Source organism: Ambystoma mexicanum, chromosome 2p (assembly GCF_040938575.1).
Source record: "Ambystoma mexicanum isolate Mex_15411 chromosome 2p, UKY_AmexF1_1, whole genome shotgun sequence".
NCBI lineage: Eukaryota > Metazoa > Chordata > Amphibia > Caudata > Ambystomatidae > Ambystoma > Ambystoma mexicanum.
Genome location: NC_090923.1, coordinates 192245017 through 192271563, shown reverse-complemented (window position 1 = coordinate 192271563; position 26547 = coordinate 192245017).

Genomic DNA, 26547 nt, shown 5'->3' with positions numbered 1-26547 from the left:
GGTGTGACTGACACCAACTGCTCAGGAAGACAAGCCATGTGACTCTCTAGCCCTGCCAAGACCTTGGAGGCAGAGACAAAACATTGTGTGTATTCAGAGAACACAGAAAATATTGTTTTGGGAAAAGACATATAGAATATTGCACCAAACTGATAAAAATATGGAACTTATAGGTTATTAAAATGAAAATGAAAAATACTCTGGAAATTGTTTGACATTTAGAGACTGAACCACGAGAAAGTTAATATTCTAGCTATTGTAATTATGTTAGGAACATGAACATTTCCAGGAATATGCCCAGATGGTATGTGTATGCATGTGTACAATTTGGTACAGAAGTGACACTGAGTAACCGCCCAAAAGCGCAAAAAAATTGTCATTTGTGTACCAAAACACGTAGGAAGATGATGCTTGGATAGAAACGTACCTTAGTCAATCTGTCATGTAAATATGTATTATGAACAAGTTTTGCATATTGGAAATATTGTTTTCTGGGAAAAAAAGATGTTCTGGGTAGGGATTGTCTCTGGACCCTAAACACTGTGTCACTCTGACACATGATGACACATCATGACACACTGTTCACTTCTCAAATCAGGGGATGGGGAATTCTCTGACCTATCAGATCCTTAGAGGGTTGGGCATAGTATAATCAGCCTCCCCACCCCTTTAGAAGATGTATAAATTGTGACTGTTGAGGACCCAGAAACACACACTTTCACTCATCACTGATCTACGGGCTGTCAGTCTAGAAATCCAATTTGAGACCGCAAATGCATTTTGGTGGCCGTGGGCCAACCGTCTCATGCACGATACGACATAATATAGGTTTTCGAGTTTTCCAATGAACGGCCATTTTGATGTAACAAGAATCGCCATTTTGTTTTCTAACCATTGCTCATTGCTTTCTGTTCCTATTGCTTCGCAGTATATTTTCCGCTTACACTGCTCAACTGTGGCACATTGTTGTCTGTATATGAAAAGGACAAGGCCACAGGGCCGAGAGGATAACAAGAGTTTCGCTGAAACACAAACGTAGGCAGCGCCAGGAAGAATGCCTGGCTCCCTCCTTAATGTAGCCTTGAAGCAGAGCCGCAGGGCATTTAATCATTTCACAGCTGCCAGCCAGTCTCGTTATATGGTAGAATATGTTAGAATAATACTGCTAAAGGCTTAAATTATGCTTTTCTAACGTCTTCCATTTGCTGAGCCCGCTATTAGCATGTCGGCTCCCAGGACACGAATAGCACCCGAAAGATAGCAAGGTCTGGAATGCAACTCCCCCTGTATGTAGTTCGCTTCCAAGAACAGAAGCGCCATGTTCTATTCAAAAACCGAAAGATGCCTACGCACTCACAAATTGCAAATTGTTACTAGAATAGATGTTTGAAGGTGTCATAGTGGTCGGAGATGTCCATCATCACACCAAGTTCAAAGAAACCCAATGAAGAGGGGTGTTATACATGTCATAGCTGATTGTTTGAAATGCATTTTGTATATATGTAACTGATGTACGTAATTCACTCTCTTGCGTCCCTCGAGGTCTGGAGATACACGTCACAAGGCGTGCGACCGAGTTGGCCAACTGAGACTTTTGCTTTGCAATAAACCCTAGCTTTGGGAATACAACCTCGTGTCTGGTGTCTCTATCGTGTGTGGTGACCCGCCTTGTTTCCATAGACGTCAGGGTCCCCTAGGGGCCCCTTTCAAGATGGCGCCCGAAGAGGGACCCTCCCCCACTTGTTCCTTCGCGTAACGTTGTAATTGAGAAAGGCAGAGAACGGCGAGGACGGGACGATCGAGCCGGGATCAAGAGGTGTTCGGGACGCCCTGTAAAGGTGATGAGAGACTCCTTTGCAGATCTGCACACATTTGATCCCTGATCGACGTGCCTGGCTAGAGAACAAGGAGGCGAGGGTCCCAAAACAAGACGGAAGCCAAGAAACGCAGACACGACGTCCTTTGGTGCGTCAGTATACTAACGACTTGATTTATCAGGTGAGTCATTGCCTGATTCAAAGCATCCTGATATTGGTTGAGAGTTGACTTTGCAAAATCAAACGCCCTAGGTAAGGTTGATTAACCAAGGGGAAGGTTGAAACATGCCTGGGGTATTGTCCACCTTAGCAGGGTTTTTCCGCTGTGATAGACAATCTTTGGAAAATGGCCAAATTGTACCACCTGGGGGAACGCTGGCATATGAGATGTATGTGTAGTATGGAGTGGGTGCGATAATATTCTGTGAGACTTGGCATAGGCAAACCAGAAAGCAACAAGACCATCAGTGGCCGATTAATGGTAGTTTTGAGATGGCGAGGATAGATAACTTGGAAAGGGTGTTGATAAGAAAGAAAGCGCGTCCTGCAGCGTTTGAAACTATTAAAGACTGGAGAAAGGAAGCAATGCTCCGATTTAAAAGCAGAGCAAAGCATGGCGCAGGCATAAATCAGAAGGTGAGGTAGCAGAAGAAAAAGAAGAGGAGGAGTGGACTGAGAGTCTAAGAAGGGCAGGCAGGCGTGACCAGTTGAATATAGAAAAGATATACCCACAGCGAGAATTACACATAGCAGATGAATTGATAGAAAATATATTGACCCATACAAAACAAAGCCCAAAATCAGAAGTAAGACCAGATACGTCAGTAGCTATTGCCCAGACCCCGCCCGTAGCTCAAGCTCCCCCTCCGGTAGCTCAAGCACTCCCGCAGCCACAGACAGCGCCCGTAACACTTCCTATTAGCCAACCAGGCCCACAACAGACACTCCCTGTTCCCATTGTCCCATACGCACCTCCCGCCTTAGACACAGACTCGGTACTGTCCGTTCCTCCCGGGGTTGAAGTTGAAACCACGGGGGCAAGAGGCGGGACTGACCAAAAGCAGTGCACGAGGGTAACCCGCAGCGCAATCAGCAAGGAGAGGAAGGTGGAATTGCAGCAACAGGCAGAGATGTATATAGACGGGAATGATGGGACGGCAACATTGGCTCGAGATATGACTTTCGTAGAAGCAACGAAAGACAGGTAGTGTTGGAATGCATGGGTGAATATTTGGTGGAGAGATGGAAACAGCTAATTGGGAAATTACCACCGCAGCGATTGTTAGATTTGAATGCATTAGAACGCTGTAGGGAGAGGGATGAAGAAGTAAGAGAACATGTGTATAGACTTTTTGAGCTTAAAGATGAATTAGATAATGACTATGCCGAAAAGTTTACTGCACCCGGGTACAGGAGTAAAGATATTGGGAGAAATAGAAAGGAAACTGTAGAGCCATATATACAGCGACGACATTCGATGTCATCAGTGCAAAGGGACGACAAGTTAAAAGTATGTATGCGAGAAGCGTCTAGATGGATGTCAGATCCTAGTATTCCCACAATGGAGATACACAAGATATTTGATGAATATTCCATGCCTATGAAAAGAAAAGCGCTACAATCGATGATTGAACATTTATTAGATAAAGTTATAAAAAATGATAAGGCCAGCCCACCTGAAATAATGGCAGTATATAGGAGAGTATTAGAACGAGGGACAGGAGAAACAGCCCTATCATTGGATCTGGGAATATTGTTGCATCTAAGAGAAGGGGGAGGGACGGTAAGTGGGGCATTTCCTATGAGAGAGGTCCCACCTACCTTTGTGCCCAAAGTGGAGGTTCCCGCAGCGATCAATGTAGTGGCGCAGGTAACACCAGACCATTACACCGCCCAATACATGCATGTCCCCTTTTCCAGACAAGAGGTGAACAACATAAAGCAGACGATTCCTGATATAAGAAAGAATCCTGCAGGGTTTTACAAGGAAGTAGAGTCCTGTCTACAGTCATCCGTGCTTACCATGGGTGATATAGACCTAATATTCCCGGTGATCCTGCCAGCAGATATATGGAAACAAATAAGGAAGGTAGATGACACAACTGCCTTTGGCGCCACATGTGCGGATTTGATGATAGAGGATAGAAATAAAGCGGTTGGAGGAACACCAGGACCGAACCTGGCGGCATTACCAGCACGTATAGTACAGAAGTTAAAAACAATTGTTCCAGAGAAAAGAATCCAATGGGACAAATTGACTGCATGTGTACAAGGCAAAGATGAGTTGGCTACAGATTATTTTAATAGATTTGAAGAAGTATTCACAGACTTCAGCGGGCAGGATGTGGGTTCAGAAGCAGGGAAGAGGTTATTTGTTGACAAATATGTGAGGGGGTTAGAACTTCCAATTCAGGATCTAATAATGACATCAGAGAGTGCATGGCAAGCAAAAACGTTGGGAGAAGTACTGCATATGGCCCAATATTATGAGCACAGAGTGACTGCAGGAAAAGAAAAAGAAGAGAGGGTTAGGGTAAATCTGAAGACAAAGGTATTAATGCAGCAAGTAGTAGGACATAATAGAGGGCGAGGGAACGCACAAGTAAGGAGTAGTTCGAATATGCATGGGTGAACAGAGGGGCCTAATCAGTGTGCATATTATAAAGAGGAAGGACATTGGCGAGCGCAATGCCCGCATCTACAGAATAGAAATGGGTCTGGTTAGAGGAGACAGTTTAGAGGACACCCAGGAGCAAATAGGAATAGTAGCAGCAGCATCATAATAATGGAGGTAATCAAAACCAAGGCCAAAACCAAAATGCCCCAAACCAGAGTCAGGGACAGCAAAATCAACAATATGGTAATCAGAGTGGGGGAAATAGAGGAAAGAGTGGAAATGTTTTCGATACACAGCCAAACACGTATTACAGTAATAGTAATGATTACACATCGGACGATGTGTTATTTCCCCAATAGGACAGCCCAGGACTGAGGTTGGAACCAGTGTCTATTCCCGTGAGTCAGAGAGGACCCTACGTAGAAATGAGAGTTGGGAATGAGGAACACCGCTTTCTTGTAGATACAGGAGCACAGAAGTGTTCAATAGACCATCACTTGGCTCCGAATATACCACTGTCAGGGCAAAAGAATATTTCCGTAGGGTTCGCAGGTACACCAGTCATAAACCCAGTGTCCAAACCAGTCCCAGTTACCATAGGACCATTTACCGAACATTGTCCTTTCCTTCTAACAGAAAATTGTGGAGAAAATTTGTTGGGATTAAATTTGTTGAAAAAACTAGGTTCTGTTATACATTGCACGGCAGATGGAGTGTTTCTAACGATATGGCCACACAATGCCCCTGTGTCAGAATTCATGTCCGAAGCGTAAAGTACCAACCTGTATATGGGCAATGCATGACAATGATGTGGGATGTTTAAAGATAGAGCCAGTAAAGATTATTTAAAAAGAAGGTGTTACCCTACCGCGAATACCCCAATACAAAATTTCGGTTGAAGGTAAGAAAGGATTGAAGAGTATTGTTACTGATTTGGTGAAATTAGGGATAATAGAGGAAATCACAGGCAGTACATGTAACAGCCCGATCCTCCCGGTTTATAAAAAAGGAGGTAATGAGGTACCATACCATTTCATAATTGATCTACGCGCATTGAATAAAGTAGTACATCCACAATTTCCTCTGGTGCCAGACGTCACTACAATATTGACACCTGTTTCAGCAGAATATTTTAGTGTAATAGATTTGAAGAACGCATTCTTTGGTATTCCAGTGGACAAGGACAGTAGATACTTGTTCACGTTCACATTAGAAGGACGATCATTTACATTTACACGGATTCCGCAAGGTTATACGGAAAGTCCAAGTATTTACAGTAGAGCATTAAAAGAACAACTAGACATGCTGGAATTACCCGTGGGTTGTGTACTTTTGCAATACATAGACGATTTATTGCTAGTTGCAGACACAGAGGAGATTTGTAAAGAATACACTGTATTACTACTGTCACATGGTCATAAAGCTAGTTTGAAGACATTTCAGTATAATCGAAAGGAGGTAGTTTACTTGGGCTACCTACTTTCGAAAGGAGGAAGAAGACTAACGCCAGAACGCATAGAAAGTATTTCTTGTATGCCTATTCCAAAGACATAAAAAGGAGTCTGAGCCGTAATAGGCATGGCTTCATATTGCCGACAATGGATTGGTAATTTTGCGTTGATTGTGAAACCATTAGTGAATTTGACTAGAAAAGATGCGGTTATGCCTTTGCAGTGGGATGAGGAATGTCAGAGAGCATTTGATGGATTGAAAACTGCATTATGCTCGGCTCCAGTTTTGGGTACGCCGAACTATAAGAACATTTTCAGACTATTTGTGCGTGAAAATGAAGGATGTGCATTGGCGGTTTTGACACAGGAACAAGGTGGAAGAAATAGGCCGTGCAGCTATTATTCGTCTGCGCTGGACCCTGTAGCGCGCCCACTACCACAATGTTTGCGATCTGTCGCGGCGGCTGCTGCGTCAGTGAAACAAACAGAAGGGATGGTATTGTGGCACACTTTAATTCTGATGGTGCCACATGCCATAGACGTTCTATTAAATAGGACACAGACACAACATCTCACCTCTGCTAGATTGACAAGATATGAGATTATCTTGTTCGGGCCCCATATCCAAATTATGAGGTGTAGCGCTTTGAATCCTGCAGAATTAATGCCATTAACCATAAAAGAAATTGGGAAGAATGAATCACCCCCCCCCCCTCCATGATTGCTTAATGGTCACTGAGGAAGAAACCAAGGGGAGAGTTGATTTAAGAGATATTCCGCAGAAAGAGCCGGATGGAGAGTTATTTTGTGATGGCTCATGTTTTAAATTACCAGATGGCACGACAACCGCCGCATACGCTATCACTACCTTAGAGAGTGTTGTAGAAAGTAAAAGAATCCCCTATAATTCAGCACAAGCCACAGAAATAATAGCAGTAACCAGAGCCTGCGAGATGTCTGAAAATTTGAATGTGAATATATATCCTGATAGTCAGTACATGTTTGGAGTGGTTCATAACTTTGGATGACTCTGGGCTGAGAGAGGGTTTCTTACATCACATGATGCCAGAATTCAACATGGCCCTTTGATTGTACGATTGCTGTCTGCACTCACGTTTCCAAAGCGCCTAGCAATAGTAAAATGCGAGGCACATAAAAAAGTAACATGCAAAATAGGAGAGGGAAACGCATTTGCAGACAGGATTGCGAAACAAACTGCCACTGATTTGAATACCAAGATGATGACGGTTCAGACAGAGGAAGTACCCTGTATGATAGAAGATGGAGTTGCGACTGTCAAAGAAATGCAGGCTGAGGCTACGGCCAATGAAATACAGGGATGGACAGAGGGATCTGCTGAGTTGGATTTGGAGGGTTGTTGGGTGGACAGAGGGACTAGAAACTGGATGTTGCCAAATTCATATGTGACTGCAATGGTCACAATGGCCCACAGCCCTACGCACATCTGTGCCAAGAAAATGATACCGCACCTTTCTACAGTATGGCATAATGCACACATAAAAAAGAATGCAGAAAGGTTGGTGCAGAACTGTATCACGTGTTTACAACACAATGTAGGAAAGGGAACAGTGACACCAACAGGCAGTTTTGGCCCGCCCTCCATGCCGTTTGAGGTAGTTCATTTTGATTTCATAGAGATGGAAAGGTGCCAAAACTCAAAATACGTCTTGGTGGTAATCTGTGCATTCAGTAAGTGGGTGGAGGCATACCCTTTAAAAGACTGCAAAGCGATGACTACGGAAAAAGTAATGTTGAAGGAGTATTTTTCCAGATTTGGCTTGCCCCATGTCCTATGGTCCGATAATGGACCACATTTTGTGGGTGCAGTGGTGTTACAGATATGTGCAGGTCTCCAGATTGATAAGAAATTCCATAGTTCAAGGCATCCGAGTTCTGCCAATCTTGTGGAGAGGCACAACGGTATTCTTAAATCAAAGATTAGCAAGATTTGTGCGGGAAGTGAGTTGGGTGGATGCATTACCAATAGCACTATTATGCATGCGTACGTCTATACAGGCTAAAACTGGGCTCTCCCCATACGAGATCATAATGGGGAGGCCGGCAAATGTATGGTGCGTACCTCAGCCAAAACGACTTAGTGAGATAGAACATCCTGTGCTTAGTACTTATTGTGGCCTTTTAATGTAGAAATTGCTTTTGATTCATCAGCAGGTGCAGGATGCATTACCCATGCGGTATACTGATCCGGGGCACGCGTTGGAGCCAGGAGACTGGGTGCTGCTAAAAAACTTTGAAAGAAAGTTATTGTTAGCACCCACATGGCGCGGGCCCTATCAAGTACTTTTGGCGACGCAGACGGCAATACGGGTGAATGGAAGGAAGTCGTGGGTCCATGCCACCCATGCCAAGAAGATTCCAACTGCACTGAAAGTCTTGCCTGACACTGATGACCGGAAAGAGACAGCGGTCGCAGAAACGAAAGAAACTGTTGCCAGTGTGCAGCCACCTGATCTACCACAACGTGAAGTGAAACTCGAAACAAAGCCTGAGACGATTGCCAAAGAGGGGGAAGGGCAAAGAGTGCCCCAACGTTGGCCAGCAGAATCGACATCACTGCTGACCGACGTGAAATCTGCCTTGCAGATACCAGCAAAATCAAATCGTGTACCCCTTTGGTGCCCACCAGCACTTGCCAGCACGCCAAAGACCGAATCTGCATCATTGGCGCGGCGCACACCAGCACCTGCAGAAGCGCCACAGGCTGACTTCAAGCCTGAATCTGAAAGTGCACCAGCACTGTTCATGGATCATATGATACCAGGAGCAAGGCAATACAACCTGCGGCCTCGGAAAACAAAGTGATCCGCATTCTTTTTCTTTTGGTGTTTATGTCAACCTCTGGTTCAGCTCATGGATGGAGAAGGAACCAGGGGTGTAGAGGAGAGAAGCGTGAGAATTGTGCAAGTCGGACAATTCAAGACTCGCGGCTCCTCGGTGCGATCATAAAAGTACCTGTGTCCGGAACCAGAGCAGACAAGCTGGGCGCACATGGTACTATGACAAGTAAGATAATTGATTAACAGTACATGTGTCCGGAACCAGAGCGGACAAGCTGGGCACACATGAAACTGAGGCGATAACTGATCAAAGGTCCTCTGAGCAGTATAAGAAGGGACAAGTGATCTCGCCTAAAAACGAATAATCGAATCCAGGCTAAAAAGGACAGGCAAAACTGAATTGTGAGAAATCCACTGAACTTATAGACATCAGAGCAATGAGCAATGAGCAATGGTTAGAAAACAGAATGGTGATTCTTGTTAGATCAAAATGTCCGTTCATTGGAAAACTCGAAAACCTATATTCTGTCGTATTGTACATGAGACGGTTGGCCCACAGCCACCAAAATGCGTTTGCGGTCTCAAATTGGATTTCTAGACTGACAAACCCTCCTTTGGCCGTATGCCAAACTTCTCATCGATTTATTGAAACCTCCTCTAGTGATGATGAATCTGAAGTACTTGAGTCTTGCATGCTATCGTGGTCATCATCGTCTTCATTAATATCTATTGCCATCAACTCTTTCATTACTCTCATCTCATTCGGGTCTGGGCTAGTTCGATCATGAGGTTGTTTTTTCTTTGTTATCATTTGCAAGCATCCTTCCGTACATCCCTCAGTTACTTCTGCACAAACTATGGGTAAACAATGTACACAACAACAACCTGTTAGGAATATTCCGAACACCACTACTAATATTGAGATCAGCTTCCATCCCCAAGATTGTAGTATTCCCCAAAACCAAGATCCTATTTCCCAGCTCCCTTCTCCCGTGGGGAGTTCAGAGCTTAGAACGTGCATTTTCTTTATTGCTTCAAAGATCGTGGGGGAATAGTCATCGACATAAACGCAACATGCTGATCCCACTATTCTGCAAATTCCCCCACGATCAACCAGGATCACTTCGAGAGCCATTCTATTTTGCAGCGTCATTAACCTGATTCGTCTTTCTTCCAACGTCATGTTAAATAATATATCTGTTGTTGTGTTTATTGTATTCTTTAGGATTCTAGACAGTTGGGAGTTCACTATCTGTCCTAAAAATGGACAGGTAATGCCCCGGGGCCTTCGTTAAGGTCCTCGCTTCGCTCAGGGCCTATAACTATGGGCCGGGGCATTACCTGAGTAGGTAATGCCCCCGCTGCTCGGGGCATATTGCTTAAGTACATTCAGCCTTGTCAGTCCTTAACCACACTCTTCCACTATGTGTAAGTATTTGGGGGAGAAAAGTTATAAATTAAAACATTGCACCAGAAGTCAGAGCACCAGACATCTAGTAGAGTATTTCTTATTTTAATGACCTACAGACTGTCTTACTGACCCTGGGGAACTCAGGTTTAAAAGACACAAGAAAAGTACAAACAACAAGAAGACACTACAACCCCCGCTCTAGGTCTATGGGTGTGTTTAGTTGGCGGAGGGTGAGGTTAGGTAAAAAGGTATGCTCAAACTACAAAGTAGGCCAAACGTATGCCTCTTGGGTGTAGCAACCGCCGTCAACCGGTTTGAATGGCGTGGGTGTGAATCAAGCCACTTTCTTCAGGACAGTCTTCAGTTTCAGTCAACTGGTATAATCGTCAAAGTCATAACCAGATTGAGGAAACAAGCAAGGACAGGTAGGTTTATACCTTACCAGCTTGTCATAAGTGCCTTTGGACTGGATCAGTCTATAAGGGAACCTTGTATGGGTTTTCCCTGTTTGGTCTGGTTTTAGGAGGTGTATATACTCTCCATGCTGATAATGAGCAAGGTGATCCAAACCAGGCACTTTCTATTTGGAAGTTGCTTGGGGGGTCCGCTACCCGTAAGTGGCTGCGTCCGGAAAATCGTGTTCAAAATATGAACTACCAACTACTAGTAGCTGAACGCAGTGTATCATACACTGATCCAGCGATCTCTCTCTCTCTCTCTCTCTCTCTCTCTCTCATTCTCTCATTCTCTCTCATTCTCTCTCTCTCTCTTTCTCTCTCTCTATCTCGCTCTCTCTCACTCTCTCTCTCTCATTCTCTCTCTATATCTCTCTCTCTCTCTCTCTCTCTCATTCTCTCTCTGTCTCTCTCTCTCTCTCTCTCTCTCTCTCTCTCTCTCTCTCTATCTCTCTCTCGCTCTCTCTCTCTGTCTCTCTCTATCTCTCTCTCCCTCTCAATATCTCTCTCCATCTCTCTCTCTCACTCTCTCTCTATCTCTCCCTCTAACTCTCTCTCTCTCACTCTCTCGCTTTCTCTCTCTCTCTCTCTCTCTCTCTCTCTCTCTCTCTCTCTCTATCTCTCTCCCTCTCTCTCTCTCTCTCTCTCTCTCTCCTTCTCTCTCTCTCTCTCTCTCTCTCTCTCTCTCTTACCTTTCACTCATGGGGCCGTATTTAAATTCAAATATTTTTTTGCACAATTGATGAGCTATTCATCTGCCACAGCTCTCACAGCTAATTTGCCCCAAATCTGTCTTCCATAGTCATTGCACACAGTCTCTAGAGACACTGTTTATCATTTTGCCAATGGGCAGCTCCTTGCCAGTAAAAAAACAGTCTGTGTGTACTCACTTACTGAACACAGGTAAGACAGACATGTGTGCTCCTTTTTATTAACACAAACATTTCTACTCCACAAAAAACTGTAGTAAATTAAATGATTCATAACGTTTTTATGACAAATGCAACGTACTTCAAATCACCACAGACCATACCAACACCACAAAAACCAATCAAATAGAATAACTTAACCAAACATTATTTTTTTATTTTATTCATTTATAAAGCACACAACAGCCTGTGGGCATTGAGGCGCTGTTACAGAGTCCGGAGCATGCTTTACATAGTTTCAAGTAAAAACTTCACATAGTTAGATGGGTACAAGAATGGTGGTGTGGGGTGAGATAGAGAGGCTGACGTATACAGGGCTTTAGACAAATTGCCATGTTTTGAGGGCTTTTTTCAGGAACGTAGAGTGGGAGGGTTCTACTCTGAGAGTGGATGGAAGGGAGTTCCATTGTTTGGCTGAAATAACAGGTCAAGGAGGAGGATCTCGTCCAACTGGTTTTTTAAATCAAGCAGTGCTGATTCTGTGCCATGGCTGGGTCGAAAGCCAGATTGATGTAGTCCTATGATGTGGTTAGTCTCGATGAAGTGTTGGACCTGTAGATATGCTGCCTTGTCTAGAATTTTTAGTAGGAAGGGGATAGATGTGATAGGTCTGTAGTTGGGTGCCGTGTGGTCAATTGAAGTTTTTTTGTAGGAGTGGTCTTACCCATGCTACCTTAAGCTGAGAGGGGACGAGTCCTGAGGCAAATGATGCATTTATACAGGCGGTGGAGAAAGGGGCAAGGGTGGCTGTGCATTCCTTGATAATGGTGGCTGGGTAGGTGTTAGGGAGAATTTTCCAGAATGACTAATTTCCTTTACCTACTGAGTCCCTCAGCAGCTTTGCTGGATTTCTAGGATTTATTTTTTTCACCTGGTAAGAGTGTGAGCCTTTTCTCCTACTCTTACATGTGTTTTGCTGTGTGTGTTTTACATTTTTTGTGTTCATAGACTGTGGAGCTTCACCTACTCCATAGGCATCATCTTTGTACTGTGTGTCACACAGCACCTGTAGTGCAGTGACACAGGGTTGTCTTTTTCAGACTTCCCACTTTAAACTCCATTTTCTGGGACTGACTACTGTCCCCCAGAACATGTAAAGTTGCCATTTACTTTATTAGTCTTTTTAAATTCACTGACCCAGTGCAACCTATCTTTCGTTCCCCTTTCTTTAAGATTCGGCTGGTGGCAGTGGTATCTACACTATTTACTTAAGCTAGTAGCCTCAAACCTAAATCCGCTGGACCCCATTTACTTTTATTTGGTTCTGGCTGGGTTTATTTGCCATTTCTTTTTGTAAAGGTCTTTCTCGTGTTTTACTCTGCGTGCCAAACCAGGTTTGGTTCCTTTGTTCGCCGCCCTTTGGCGGGCTTCTGCACAGAGCCCTCCTTAGGCGCCGGAATGTATGAGGGGGACAGGATGTGAGGGAAGGGTTTGAGACTCCCTGCACAGGGTATCCTTGGATACCCATGTCGCACTCTGTATGATTAGCTGTGGCGACTGTCCCACAAGGACAGCGACCCTACTGTGTGATTGACAGCCAGGCTTTGTGAATGGCTGAAAACTGCATAAAAAGCAGGTCTCTGGGACTAGGAAGGCAGAATCGCTACTGGTGCGAGAGAATCGAAGAGAAGCTGAAAGAAGAGGACCACTACCACAACTGAACCAACCTCCCGGTGAAGCCCTGGTCTAGGTCTGAATCTCCAAACTTCGACGACAGAGAAGATCTGCAAGGAATCTTCTTCCCATGAGCTGGTGGGACCAACCAGTTCACCAAACACCAAGCAAGGCATCCCCCCGGTCGAATTTGTTGTGCATCAGTGCAGTGAACCGGATAGCCAGGAGTCTTGGACCCTGTTTGGGGTTTTAAGGAGCACACCTTTTATTTGTTGCTTTGCTCTGCTGCTGGTTTCTTCCCTCAGCAGTGCAGGACCCTCCAGCCCTCCTACCTCATGTCAATCTAACAGTCGCTTCAGGAACCGTGAGCCTGCAGGATCTGCCAGGAACGTCTGCCTCGGCTCTACAGCCTTCTTCTTCATTTAAGGTACTGTTATAACCCGGTTGTTCGTTCCGTCCAGCCACTCAGAGGGCGTGTCCTTCTCTAATATTTTAAGTAACTTTTGTTCCTACCAACTTCGTTTCAAACTCTTGGCAAAGACTTATCCGCAAACTACTCTGTACTGTGTGATCCTCTGCAAAGACTTGGAATCATTAACATTGGCCCAGGCCTATTGATTTGAATCCTCATTGTAGCAAGCCTTTTCTAGATTGCCCTGCCTACTTACTTGTTGGTGCTGCTTTTTTATGTATAACCTTATCTTTCCCTCCTTTTTAAAATGCTGGAGTGCTATTTTGCTCACACTTCATTTGGAGCCTAACTTGTCCAGAATTGACTGGGGGTTGTGTAGTATCTTAAGAGTGTGATTTTTCTGCTGCTTCACTTAGTGAGCTGTTTTTATAAATGATGTGTAAATTAATGTATATTCTTTTACTCAGAAGCCTTGAGTCAGTGTTTGTTTGAACCATAGTAATTGTTGTCCTTTGTGTAACTATTGATACTGCTCACTTTACTCTTGAGATAAGTCTGGCTGCTCAGCCATCGCTACCACTTTACTGTGTAGTACAGGCTTGTACCAATGGTGAATGTGTCCTGTCACTTGTAGTCTTAATTGTGTGTGGTGTTCCCAAAGGGTACTGCATATGATTCTGCCTAACACTGGTGTACAGCCGTGAAGATCAAGTACAGTGATTGCACTTAGAGTGCTGCTATTACCTTGGATCAACTAACCACAAGGCTAAACATCACTAAAAAGCAATTTTAATCATGTCTGATATGGAAAGCTACAGTCAGGAGACCCTCCTTGGTTACACTGTGGATTATCTGAAAAATCTGTTTAGAGAAAGGACTCTCTCTGTGAAAGGCAAAAAGTCAGAATTAATTGAAAGGTTGTTAGAGAAACAAAGCCTGGAAAATGATGAGGATGATAATGTGTCTGTTATTATGGATGAGTTAGACAAGATGTGTCCCACAATGTAGGCCTTACTGCTCCTCTACCTGCTCAGCAACATCAACTTTTGTCCACTGGGACCCCATCAGCTCCTACACTCAGGCCTGAATTAATTGCTCTAGAAAAGATGAGGCTTGAATTGGAATTTAAACGTATTAATGTTCAAACTGAACAAAAGCATCAAGAACTGAAACTGGAGGTGAATCATGCTTCAGAAATGAAAAAGTTGTCTATTGAAAATGCTTCTCTTCCAGAGTCTCCTAGGTCTTCCAGTCCTAAGAGACCCCATATGCCTAAAGAAATTGTTGGCATGTATGAGGCTAAGCTTGATAATTTGGATTGGTTGGCAATGTTTGAATATAACCATGGGATTCAAGACATTACAGGGAATCAGTTGCTTCCTTGTCTCTTCTCTAGGCTACCCACTGTTGCAGCTGATGTCGTGATGGAGTTGGTGGAGGTGGATAGGATGGATCATGAGTGTGCGAAGCTAGCTTTAATTGCAAGATTTGGGAAGACCCCTTCCCAGTACCTTAAGAGGTTTAGGACCCTCAAAAAGCATGATGGTACCCCTTGGGCTAGCTGGGTATGTGAATGTTTGAAAAACTTAGATGGTTGGGTTAAGGGTTACAGAGTAAACACTTATGAAGGTATGAGAAATCTTGTTATTTTGGAGTCAATTTATGATGGCTGCTCTCCTGAGCTCAGACAGCACTTGGCTGATTCTAAGGAGATTGATCCAAAGAAGTTAGCTAATGCTGCTGACTTGTGGGTTGCCAACAGGGCTACTCACAAGGATTCTGGGGCAACTCAGAAGAAGGATGCGGGAAAGCAGCCAAATAAAGTTATCACGTAGAATTCTAATACGTCCAATCCAAAAGAGGGCCCCAATAATAACCAGGGTAAACCACATGGGAAACCAAATAGGGCTAGTGAATCCTCTGGTGCCCAACCAGAGGGAGGTCAGCAGACACCCCCTTTCCAGAGACAATTTTGGTACATGGTATGTGTGTGGGTCAATTTACCATGTGAAAGGAGATCCCAGGTGCAAGGGTAAACCTGCAGGGACCAGCACCTCCTCATTAGCCTTCTCCCCAGAGGAAGAAGTACAAATGGCTAGTGCCCACATTGAATTATTTGCTGAAGCACCCTTGGGTTTTCAGGCCACTGTATCCTTAGAGTCCATGGGTCTGGGTCAGAAACAAAATATGGATGTGTACAACTCCATTCCAGAGAGCTCTAGAGGGTATTATATGGACAGTGTTCTTGTCAATGGCCAGGATACTCCTGCCAGGAGAGACAATGGGGCCAGCAGAACAGTAGTGGATGAAAGCTTTTTCAAGCCTGAGGATGTTGCTAAGGCACCCAAAGTTCCCACTAAATTCTCTAGAGGCCCTGTCCAGTGGGTTCCAATTCTACCAGCTCTCATTCAGTGCAATAATATGACAGTGAGGATCCCTTCAGTGTCCAGAATTAGGTGCCTGGGAAAGTCCTGTTGGGGAATGATTTCAAAGCTCTAGGAGTAGTATCCAGTACCCCCAGGCCTCCCAGTGAGAGAAAACAGAACCAAACCAAATTGGCTAGAGAGGCAACCTTAAGAGACCACTCTGAGCCTATGGGAACCTCTACAGAGGACCACACTGCAAGCCCTGGTGTTAGTAAGTTGACCTCTAACCCAGGCAAAACTGAGGCTATTATAGTAGGGAAACAGGAGCCCCGACCAAGCTCCATCATAGTCCATCCAATTGTAAAGTCTTTGACTCCCCCTGCTTCTGAGGAAGAGGTGGACAGACAATTTGGACTCCTCTCTAGGCCTGTGAGAACTGGTAATTCTCAAAGCTGGTGGAAAACCAGGAAAAATAGGTCCAAGGCTAAAACCTTAAGACTGTTGGATCTTCTACTGAAGACTCCAATATAAATCCTAATGTCAGGAGAGAAACTTCTACAATAGGTAAGGTCAGATCTCAGAGGAAGTGGAAGCATACACCTTGCTTGACCACAGCCCCTCCAACCAAGATACCTGAGACCCAACCCGCTCTTATGAGAGAGGTGGTGAGGAACCATGGAGGCCCCTCTAGATCTAAGGGATTCCTTTCTAAGGACCCCTTGAAAAAGCCTATTGTAGGTTCAGATGTTGTTACAACTTCTGAAGGACTGTTAGATCAGATTTCCTGTACATTCAAAAAAGAGAGCTGTACCACACCAGGTTTGTAGGTCACATAGTCTACAAATGAAAACTGCTAAATGGTCAAATCTGCCTGCAAGGGTTTGATTTCACCATTGAGCACACAGTCAGGATGTCACCACCGAAATGGTGATGGTCTCTCCAGGATGTTTAGAACTGACTCGAGTGAAGAGATTTATCCAGGAGTGGATTAAATCTTCCTGTCCCTTAGTCTGGGGGGTTAAGGGTGGGGTGGGTGGTAGGGAGAATTCTCCAGATTAGCTAATTTCCCTTACCTACTGAGCAGCTTTACTGGATTTCTAGGATTTATTTTTTCACCTGGTAAGAGTGTGAGCCTTTTTTCCCACTCTTACATGTGTTTTGCTGTGTGTTTTACATTTTTTGAGTTCATATACTGTGGAGCTTCACCTACTCCATAGGCATAATCTTTTTACTGTGTGTCACACAGTACCTTTAGTGCAGTGACACAGGGTTGTCTTTTTCAGACTTCCCACTTTAAACTCCGTTTTCTGGCACTGACTACTGTCTCCCAGAACATGTGAAGTTGCCATTGATTTGATTAGTTTTTTAATTCACAGACCCAGTGCAACCTATCTTTCGTTCCCCTTTCTTTAAGATTCAGCTTGTGGCAGTGGTATCTACACTATTTTTCCTACTGTGGTCTATGTAAATAGCCTTGGTACTGTTTTAGGCTAAGTTAGTAGCCTCAAACCTAAATCCGCTGGACCCCATTTTCTTTTATTTGGTTCTGCTGGGTTTATACGCCATTTCTTTTTGTAAAGGTCTTTCTCGTGTTGGACTCTGCGCGCCAAACCAGGTTGGGTTCCTTTGTTCGCCGTCCTTTGGCAGTCTTCTGCACGGAAGCCCTCCTTAGGTGCCTGAATGTCTTAGGCGGGCAGGATGTGAGGGGGGGGTTTGAGACTCCCTGCATAGGGTCTCATTGGAGACCCATGTCACACTCTGTATGAATGGCTGTGGTGACTGTCCCGCCAGGACAGCCATCCTGCTGTGTGATTGACATCAAGGCTGTGTGAATGGGCGAAAACTGCATAAAAAGCAGGTCTCTGGGACTAGGAAGGCAGAGTCGCCACTGGATTGAGAGAACCGAAGAAAAGATGAAAGAAGAGGACCACTACCACGACTGATCCTCCCGGTGAAACCATGCTGCTGGTCCGAATCTCCAAACATTGACGACAGAGAAGATCTGCAAGGAATCTTCTTCCCTTGAGCTGGTGGGACCAACCAGTTGGACCAACACCAAGCAAGGCCTCCCTCCCCTGGTCAAATTTGCTGTGCATCGCTGCAGTGAACCGGATAGCCGGGAGGCTCGGACCCTGTTTGGGGTATAAGGAGCACAACGTGTATTTGTTGCTTTGCTCTGCTGCTGGTTTCTTCCCTGAGCAGTGCAGGACCCTCCAGTCTTCCTACTTCGTGCCAGTCCGACAGTCGCTTCAGGACCCGTGAGCCTGCAGGATCTGCCAGGAACGTCTGCTTCAGCTGCAGCCTTCTTCTTCATTTAAGGTACTGTTCTAACCCAGTTGTTCATTCCGTCCGACCACGGTTAAATTGTTTGAAATATATTGCCAATCTGAGGGCTTGTCCTTCTCTACTCTTTTAAGTAACTTTTCTTCCGACTAACTTCATTTTGAACTCTTGGCAAAGACTTAACCGCAAACTACTCTGAACTGTGTGATCCTCTGCAAAGATTCTCAACCATTAACATTGACCCAGGCCTATTGATTTGAATCCTCATTGTAGCAAGCCTTTTCTAGATTGCCCTGCCTACTTACATGTTGGTGCTGCTTATTTGTGTATAACCTTGTCTTTCCCTCACTTTTAAATTGCTGGAATGCCATTTTGCTCACACTTCAATTTGAGCCTAACTTGTCCAGAATTGATTGGGGGTTGTGTAGTATATTACAAGAGTGATTTTTCTGCTGCCTCACTTAGTGAATTGTTTTACAACTGATGTGTAAATAAATGTTTATTATTTTACTCAGAAACCTTGAGTCAGTGTTTGTTTGAACCATAGTAATTGTTGTCCTTTGTGTAACTATTGATAATGCTCACTTTACTCTTGAGATAAGTCTGGCTGCTCAGCCATCACTACCACTTTACTGTGTAGTACAGGCTTGTACCAAACGTGAATTTGGACTGTCATTTGTAGTCTTAATTGTGTGTGGTGTTCCCAAACGGTACTGCATATGATTACATCTCTTTATCATCTTGAAGGGTGAAGGTTTTTCAGTATACTGAGAACTTCACATTCGGAGATGTCACTGAAGGTGAAGGCGGAGAAATCTGGGGTACAAATGTTCAGGGTAGTAGTAGTGACTGTGTGATGCAGAATTCTCAGGCTATTCTGATTGGTCAGGATTTTCCTGTGCAAAAGTTTTATTTTTCTAAGTATGGTTGATTGGATGTTGGTGCACCATGCTTCGTCTTTGGTAAAGGATTGTACAGTGGGGCCCGGGGATTCTAGTTTTCTGAAAATAGAGAAGATTCCTCTGCTGTCTGATTTTGCCTTAGCAATACTGGTGTTAAAGGAGGCGGCATTGGCAAGGGTGATTGCTTTTTTGTACTTGGCTGATAGCTTATTCAAATCTAGTTTCAGGGATTCAGCAGGGTTTGTTTGTTAGGTGTTAAGTGGGAAACACTTGTTGTTTCACAGTGCAAGTAACTCGGGGTGTACCATGAGTTTGAGTGCTGATGGGTTTCTCTCTTCGTGCCCTTAGAGGCACTATGGAGTCGACTGCTCGTGTTAGCGTGGAGTCGTATATGTCACCAAGGACATTAGGGGCCTTGGAATACAGTTGTCTGAGTTCAGGGACTTCTAGGAATGGCAGAAGGTTGTCTTTAGTCAGTTTACGGGTGCTACTTGCTAGTTAGTGCAGGAGGAAGAGGGATAGCAACTTGTTTCTGTGGCCGGGGATATAGAAGAGGATGACGTGATGATCTATCCATGGGCAGGGAGAGTTAGAGCTTATGGATGGCAAGCAGTTGAGGTCCACAATCCAGTCCAGAGAGCAGCCTTCGACATGCATGGGGTTGGTGATACATTGTGAACATCTAAGGGTTGCTAAGCCCATGGCTAGTTTATTGGCTTGTAGATCCACTGGATCATTGAGGCCTAGGTTCAAAATCCCTAACATGATCATTTTAGAGGATATCTGTATGCTGTCTTATAGGAGGTGGATGAGGTTATCACGGGAGCTTGCTATATGACATGGTGGATGGTAGACAATGTGGAGTGTGATGGTGCAGGTAGGGGTGCTAGTGAGCTTGAGAGAAAGGATGTTACTGTTGCTGTCGAGCGAGGTATTGATCTGCCTAAAGGCCAGGGACTGTTTGGCTATGAGGGACACACATACCCCTCTAGTATTTGGGTGGTACTGCCAGTAGATGGTATAGCCTGAAGGGAGGGCTAAGGAGATGGCGGGTCCAGAGGCTTTGTGGAGCCATGTTTCTGAAAAGGCTAGGGCATCCAGGTTGTGGGCTGTGAGCAGGTCGTGGATATCGAGGGCGTGAGCCGATAGGCAGCGTACATTTAAAAGGGCGCAATTCATGAAAGGTCAAGCCAAATAAGTTGCATTTCAATTATTCCTAATTGTAAGAGACCTAGCCCAACATGTTTCAATCCCTTATGTTAAAGTGTGATCTTCCTCAGAGGCAAATAGAAATAGCTGGTGAAGATATAGTATCGCCTCAACAATTGAGGTCATGTGAATGTACACCACTAATAACTTTTAAATCCCATGTTGCTTCTTAAGTATAAGAGGTCCTGAATGGGAGAAATTTTAATATTCTTCTTTTCAAGAAACACTAAGTGGAATGATGATGTGGCTTCCAATCGTTGCTGATCTCCCATGAGATCTAATTCAGTAAGTATTCAATGTAAAGCTTGCCATTCAATGGGGGTTGAAGCACCCACTCTTGAATGCCGTGGCTTTGGCTGCCAGTGCCCTGCGAGTGGGAGGAGAGGAGGATCAATACCCATGATAGATTGACGACCAGGATTCAAACCTGGTGTGTACCTCATCAACTGGGCGATCCCTTAGTCTACTGGCTTCGAGGATTTGAATTTAACACCACTGCGATATTTCAATGCATTCATTCATTTGTTCATTTTGCACATGCTGTGACAAAATGTCTACTGCTCAGTAGGAGTACAGAGATGAGTAGCGGATAAACTGCCTATGCAGCCACGCACTACTACTTAACCAGCAGTGATCCAAATCACAAAGGTAAAAGAGACACAGCCCAATGGGTATACCTCCTTCGCATTTTGTGGTAACGTTGGTCAAATGCAGGCTAAACTCTCTGGAAGGGCATGAAGTGATAACAGTAGCAGCCCAAACAACAATAGTACAAAGACTCTAAAAGAAGACACTGTCCAATCAAGGTTCTATAAAAATGTAGATTTTTAATTAAACAATAAAAATGCAAATAACTATCTAGAAAAAACAAGAAAAATCCCACCACTGCAGGGCAACACTGTAACTGAAGAACTAGTATGGAATAGCATTCTGGGTATTTGAGCAGGGGCGCAAGCAACTGCAGCAATGTTTTTGTTCAAAAGTTATGTATTTTTAGAAAAACGATTGAAAAGGGGCTTATATATCAATAAGCACCCCAAAGTGGACCAAGGGGACAGGGCCTCTTCATCCATTGGCAAGTCAGCATTGAGGCGGCTTTGCTAAATGCATATTATGTGTTTGAAGATGCAAAGAGTGCCAAAATCAGCACTGTGGGTTCTGTTGGCTGCAAGGGCTTCGAACATGGTCCAAAGGTGGCAGAATGCTGTTTAAATAGGATTCTATGTGCTCTCAGGAATTTTTGGTCAATGTGATTCCCATTGCAGGGGCTCCAGGACAAGGTGTGTCCCTCTTGCCTGGCTCCCCTCAGTCCAGGGAGTCAGGCTGGCACCTTTAGGAGTTCCTTCACCTGTAGTGAGGTGTCTGGTGCCAGTGCGGCTGGCAGAGTTGGAGGTCTTTATCCAGAGTAGCTCACCCCCACCTTTCTCACTGGATAGTTTTTAGGGGACAAAGCTCTCCTCTGCCTTGGAGACCTTCTATGTTATACTCACTATTGGTGGACTTTAAAATGGACTGCACTCCAAATAGAGGTCCAGTGTATTCTTCTTGTCTGAACATCCAAAAAGAATGTGGCATACCTCTTACTTTTAAATACCAATTGTCACTGGATATTGGACAAAGCAAGCCTGCTTTAAGGTGCCCAATACCTGTTGCTGTAACAATAGGCCCTTGCCTTATAACATCACACTCATACTCAGAGTGCCTTGTACTGCAGGTAATGGCGGGGACATGAAGGGAAAGAACCCCAACAGAAAAGCAAGATGGAGGAACCCCTTGTCAGGTCACATGCCCCATTATGGCCAATCTAATTCGACCCCTTTCCCATGCCTGCTGAGTTCAAAGACCCTCTATAGTGCAGCATTTGGATGTGAAGCTGATCTTTGTTAAGTGAGTTTCGCACAAAATCCCCTGGTAAGGGAGCCTTTACCTGACTTGAGGCATTACCAGTCCTATTGGGGAACCATAGATAGAAAACATTCTGGCAACTGTCTTCTTTGGATCATTGGAGATAGCCCGTCTAGCCATAATTATACATCACGGAACCATAACCGGGTATGGCTTATTCTTGGAGATTAGCCTGCCACCAAACTGATAAGGCAAGAATCATTCAATTTGTGTTCAGAGGTTTAGAAGTTAAAATGCTACCTCTGGCTGGAATGACTCGTCGCATTTGTCAAGGATACACATGTGAACTAGGAACCAGCCCTGTACCCCCGGAGAGATGGGCTGTAGCTGTCAGCAGACTGGTGCAGGAAAGGTACATGGAACAACAAAAGAGGTGATGGCTGGAAGGTCTACAATTAATCCTAACGTCTGCCATCACTCTGGGTAGCCCTCCAGACCATCATTCTTAAGCCTGCTTGGGCCCACCACAAAAGGGGAATAAGGGCTGTGACCAAGCAATTTGAGCTGGACTGCCCCTTTTGGGGTAGTGTTGCGGATGCACATACAGTGTCCCAGCCAAGCAAAAAGGTTTAGATTGAGAAAAATATATTAGCATGAAATATTGTGTGAATAAACAGAGGGTTTTACAGTAGAAGGAGTGTGTATTGCTTTAGTTAGTTTTGACGAATATTAGATTCTCACATATAGCAACACAGAAAGAACAACACATGCACTACCTTTGCAGTTGCAGAGGTTGTAGGTAGGGTAGAATTAAAGGCCCAGTGTTTATTTGATGCATTTGAGGGTATGTATGGCAGTGAGGTGTGGGATGAGTTGAAGCAGGTGGAAAATGGAGTCAGCACTGTCTGTGGTAGAAGCAAGGTCAGCATGTTCATATGGCATCACCATATTGGAAGTTAGGACCTGGTACACTCTGAGCAGAATAGAATTCAGGCCTTGAAGTGCTCAGTGTAGCTCAGCGCCAAAAGCAAATGCCCTTTTCCTTTCCCCAGGAGAGAATCTGAGGTCAGAGGCACCCACAGTGCACAGATAAAAACGAATTGTATCCAGCTGCAGAGCCGGAATGGGGTAGGAACGGAATGAGAGCTGTGGGGAGAGCTGGTGGATGCGCCCTTTCAAGGATAAGTTCATGAGAACAGGGCATAAGGTTTTGTGATCCCAATGGGCAAGGTGAAGAGTTAGAGCACTACTGCTTTCCCGAATGAGCGGTCATCCCACATGAATTACAAGTAGGCACACAACCAAAGGCAAATAAATCTCTGAAATTCACACTCAAGAGCGGTGCACCAGTCATGGCATTACTCAGCACACGAGATTGGAAGGAGACAAGCAGGGAGTTGTGTCTGGAGCGTATCGTGATTTGAGATAGGAGGAGCAGGGGTAATTCCAATAAATTAAGTAAAAGGTTGAGGAGGAAATATGTGTGCACCATGGTCTCTTGTATAGTGAGAAGTCCTATTGTCTATTAATTTAGGTTTGGCCTCGCCCATTTACTTTGATCATGTCTGGGACAGAGGGTTGCACATCATGTGATGGTTACGATTTATCAATAAGTTAAAAACACCAACCTCATTCATGGAATTAGTAGAGACAATGCAGTACACCACATACAAAGGGGAATGGGCTTATATTAGATGTGCAGCAAACAGATAATGACCACGTGTGCCACACACTCTTTTGAAAAAAATCAGTTTTAGTTTATAGTCCCCACTTAAAATCTCAGATTGAGACCAGGGTCAGTTTTGCATGGGCACTAAATCTTTAATCGTCGGCCACCAACACATGTTTTGACCTTAAAACAAAGGTCTTCCTCAGGATGTAATTCCTAATTATGTGTTACTGCATTTGGAAACTCCTAAAGTTCTATTCACAGCTTATTACCTCCTTTTAATGCAGATGCAGTAATCTGTGTTTTGATGGGACCAATCTAATTTTTTACAACATCAGATATATTCTTGTCTAGGACGTGGCGTTACTTGGACTGCCACGGTACTGCCCGTAGGAGGCTGATGGGTGAAGCAAACTTATCATAAACAGACAATTGCAAATCGGGAATAAATGCAGTGTAAGATTGAACAAAAAATGTGTTGAGCAGAGATTATCTAGAATTCCCCTTTTTGGCACCGAGCCAATATAGGAAGGTGTGACTTGCAGTTGTAACAGAAAGGGGTTGTTCAACAGATGTGCTTAAACATGTAGATGACTTGACATATACTAGACAAGAATATATCTGATGTGGAATAATATTTAGATTGGTACCTTCAATATATAGGGAAGCAAAAACCTAGTGATTTGAATCAAACTTTGGGAGTTTCAAAATGCAGTAACACAATAATTAAGAAGAACACCCTGAGGAAGACCTTTGTTTTAAGGTTGAAACACGTGTTGGCAGCTGACCATTAAAGATGGGGTGTACATGCAAAACTGACCCTAGTCTCATCCTGAGATTTTTAATGGGGACTATAAACAAAACCTAAATGTACTCAAAACAGTATGTGGCGCATGTGGTTGTTATCTGCTTGATCTACTTTATTTGGTGACAATAGGGTCTAGTCACATTATTTGACCAATGCTAGCCTATCCACTGTGATTAGTCCACCCAAACGTCCTAAGAGAAATTTGAATAAAAACCAACTAGATTGTATGGTTGAAGTCTTGGTGGACAACTCGATGTAGTGTTAGGCCACTTTTTACTTTTAGATTAGATGTGGACAAGCAGTCCAGGGACTGTAGGGGGACAATAAGGTGGCAGCCAATGAGGGTGGATGGATAATGTTGTAACTCATGATTGTGTTAGTATTGTTAATTATTTATTGCATTGTTAATTATGGCTTATCAGCCTTTAAAGGATGTATCCCATTGAAAGAGAGGTGCAGTGTTTATTTGACTGTTTGGATTTTGTTCTGTGCAATTCTTGGGTTACTTTCCTTTCAATCTGGTGACCCTGATGTCATCCCAGGCTCTCTGTGAAGCATGGGAGTCCGAGCCATGCATACTGGGGTGTGGCACCCATCTGCAGGGACCAGTCCCTGTGCAGAAATGGAAGAGGTTCCTAGGCACTGTGTTGCCAGAAGGCCTGTCTGCTCTTTGAAGCGGGGTGCTGCTCCCAGATTGTGCAAGACGTTGACAGGAACCTCAACTGGGGTTGTCGACCCAGCCCTGTAAGATGAAGTAGAAATACTTTGAGATGGATGGGGATGCAGAAGAAACTCAAACATCAATAATCAAACTAACTCAGTAAGTTGGCAAATCACATCTGTTGTATTTGCAATTGTCTAATCAAGGAGCTCCAACGAACATCGACAATTCTCGCTATCTTCTCGCTCAGCAAGTTTCATAAAAAAGCAGGTTATATAGTAAAAACTCATCATTACTAATGTCATCCTTTGTAGTAAACTACAAAAACCTACTTGAGAAAGTGATAGGATTAGAGGGAACATCTAGGTATACATTCCATACTTGTCGGGAAAGTGATTGGGTCTCTAACATCAGGTGGGACAACTAAGCCCTCCTCTAGTGCAGGTCACGATGAACATCATCAAATACACAACGTCCCATTGGTTACACAAACTATAGGGCTCTTTAATACATGGCCCTCTATGATTGGTTGGCACCCTTGTATCCGTCAGTACTTTTATTCCACATACACCAGCAGCATGCAGGCTGGCATCCAGGTGCTAGTGGGTTGGTCTTGACCATAGCTTCCCACCAATTAGGTTACTATCCATCATCACTCTGCTGTCTTCCAGTCAATTAGCCCTTTGAAGATTAGCCTTGAGTGTGTTCTTCGTGCCTGGGAATAAGAGGGAGTATAGCATACTCTGTGTCCTGGAGTTGGCGTAGCACATCATGATTATCTATTTTCACTCATCCACATGACTGAAGACCATGTTTTAGAGTTCTGCTGCATTTAAAATACTCTTATTTAATGAACCTCTGATGTCTTCATTGTTCTCGTACCCATCTTCTTGAGCAGGAGTTTGTTCTTTTCACAAACTTGTAACCACTGTCTGATCTTATAGGCCCAGAGCAACCTTGGACCTTGGCTTCTTGGTGCTGGTCCAGCCTTTCTTTGATTCACCTCTGTAATTCAATTCTTTTCAACTGCAACACAAGGGAAAAGCCTTTCTTTCTTTAGCTCTTAAAATGCATAGTGGGATCGTCCACAGTTCATTCACTCCCATACATATATACTTGGCGCATGCCACAATCTATTCACTACATAGCTAGCCTTAAGAATACTTGGTCTGCTTGTGTTTCTTGCATCTGTATACATGTAAAAGGACTTAATATCGCTATCGTTTCTGTAGCATAAACTTCTTCAACTCAATCTGCAAATGTGGCTCATCTTCGACAC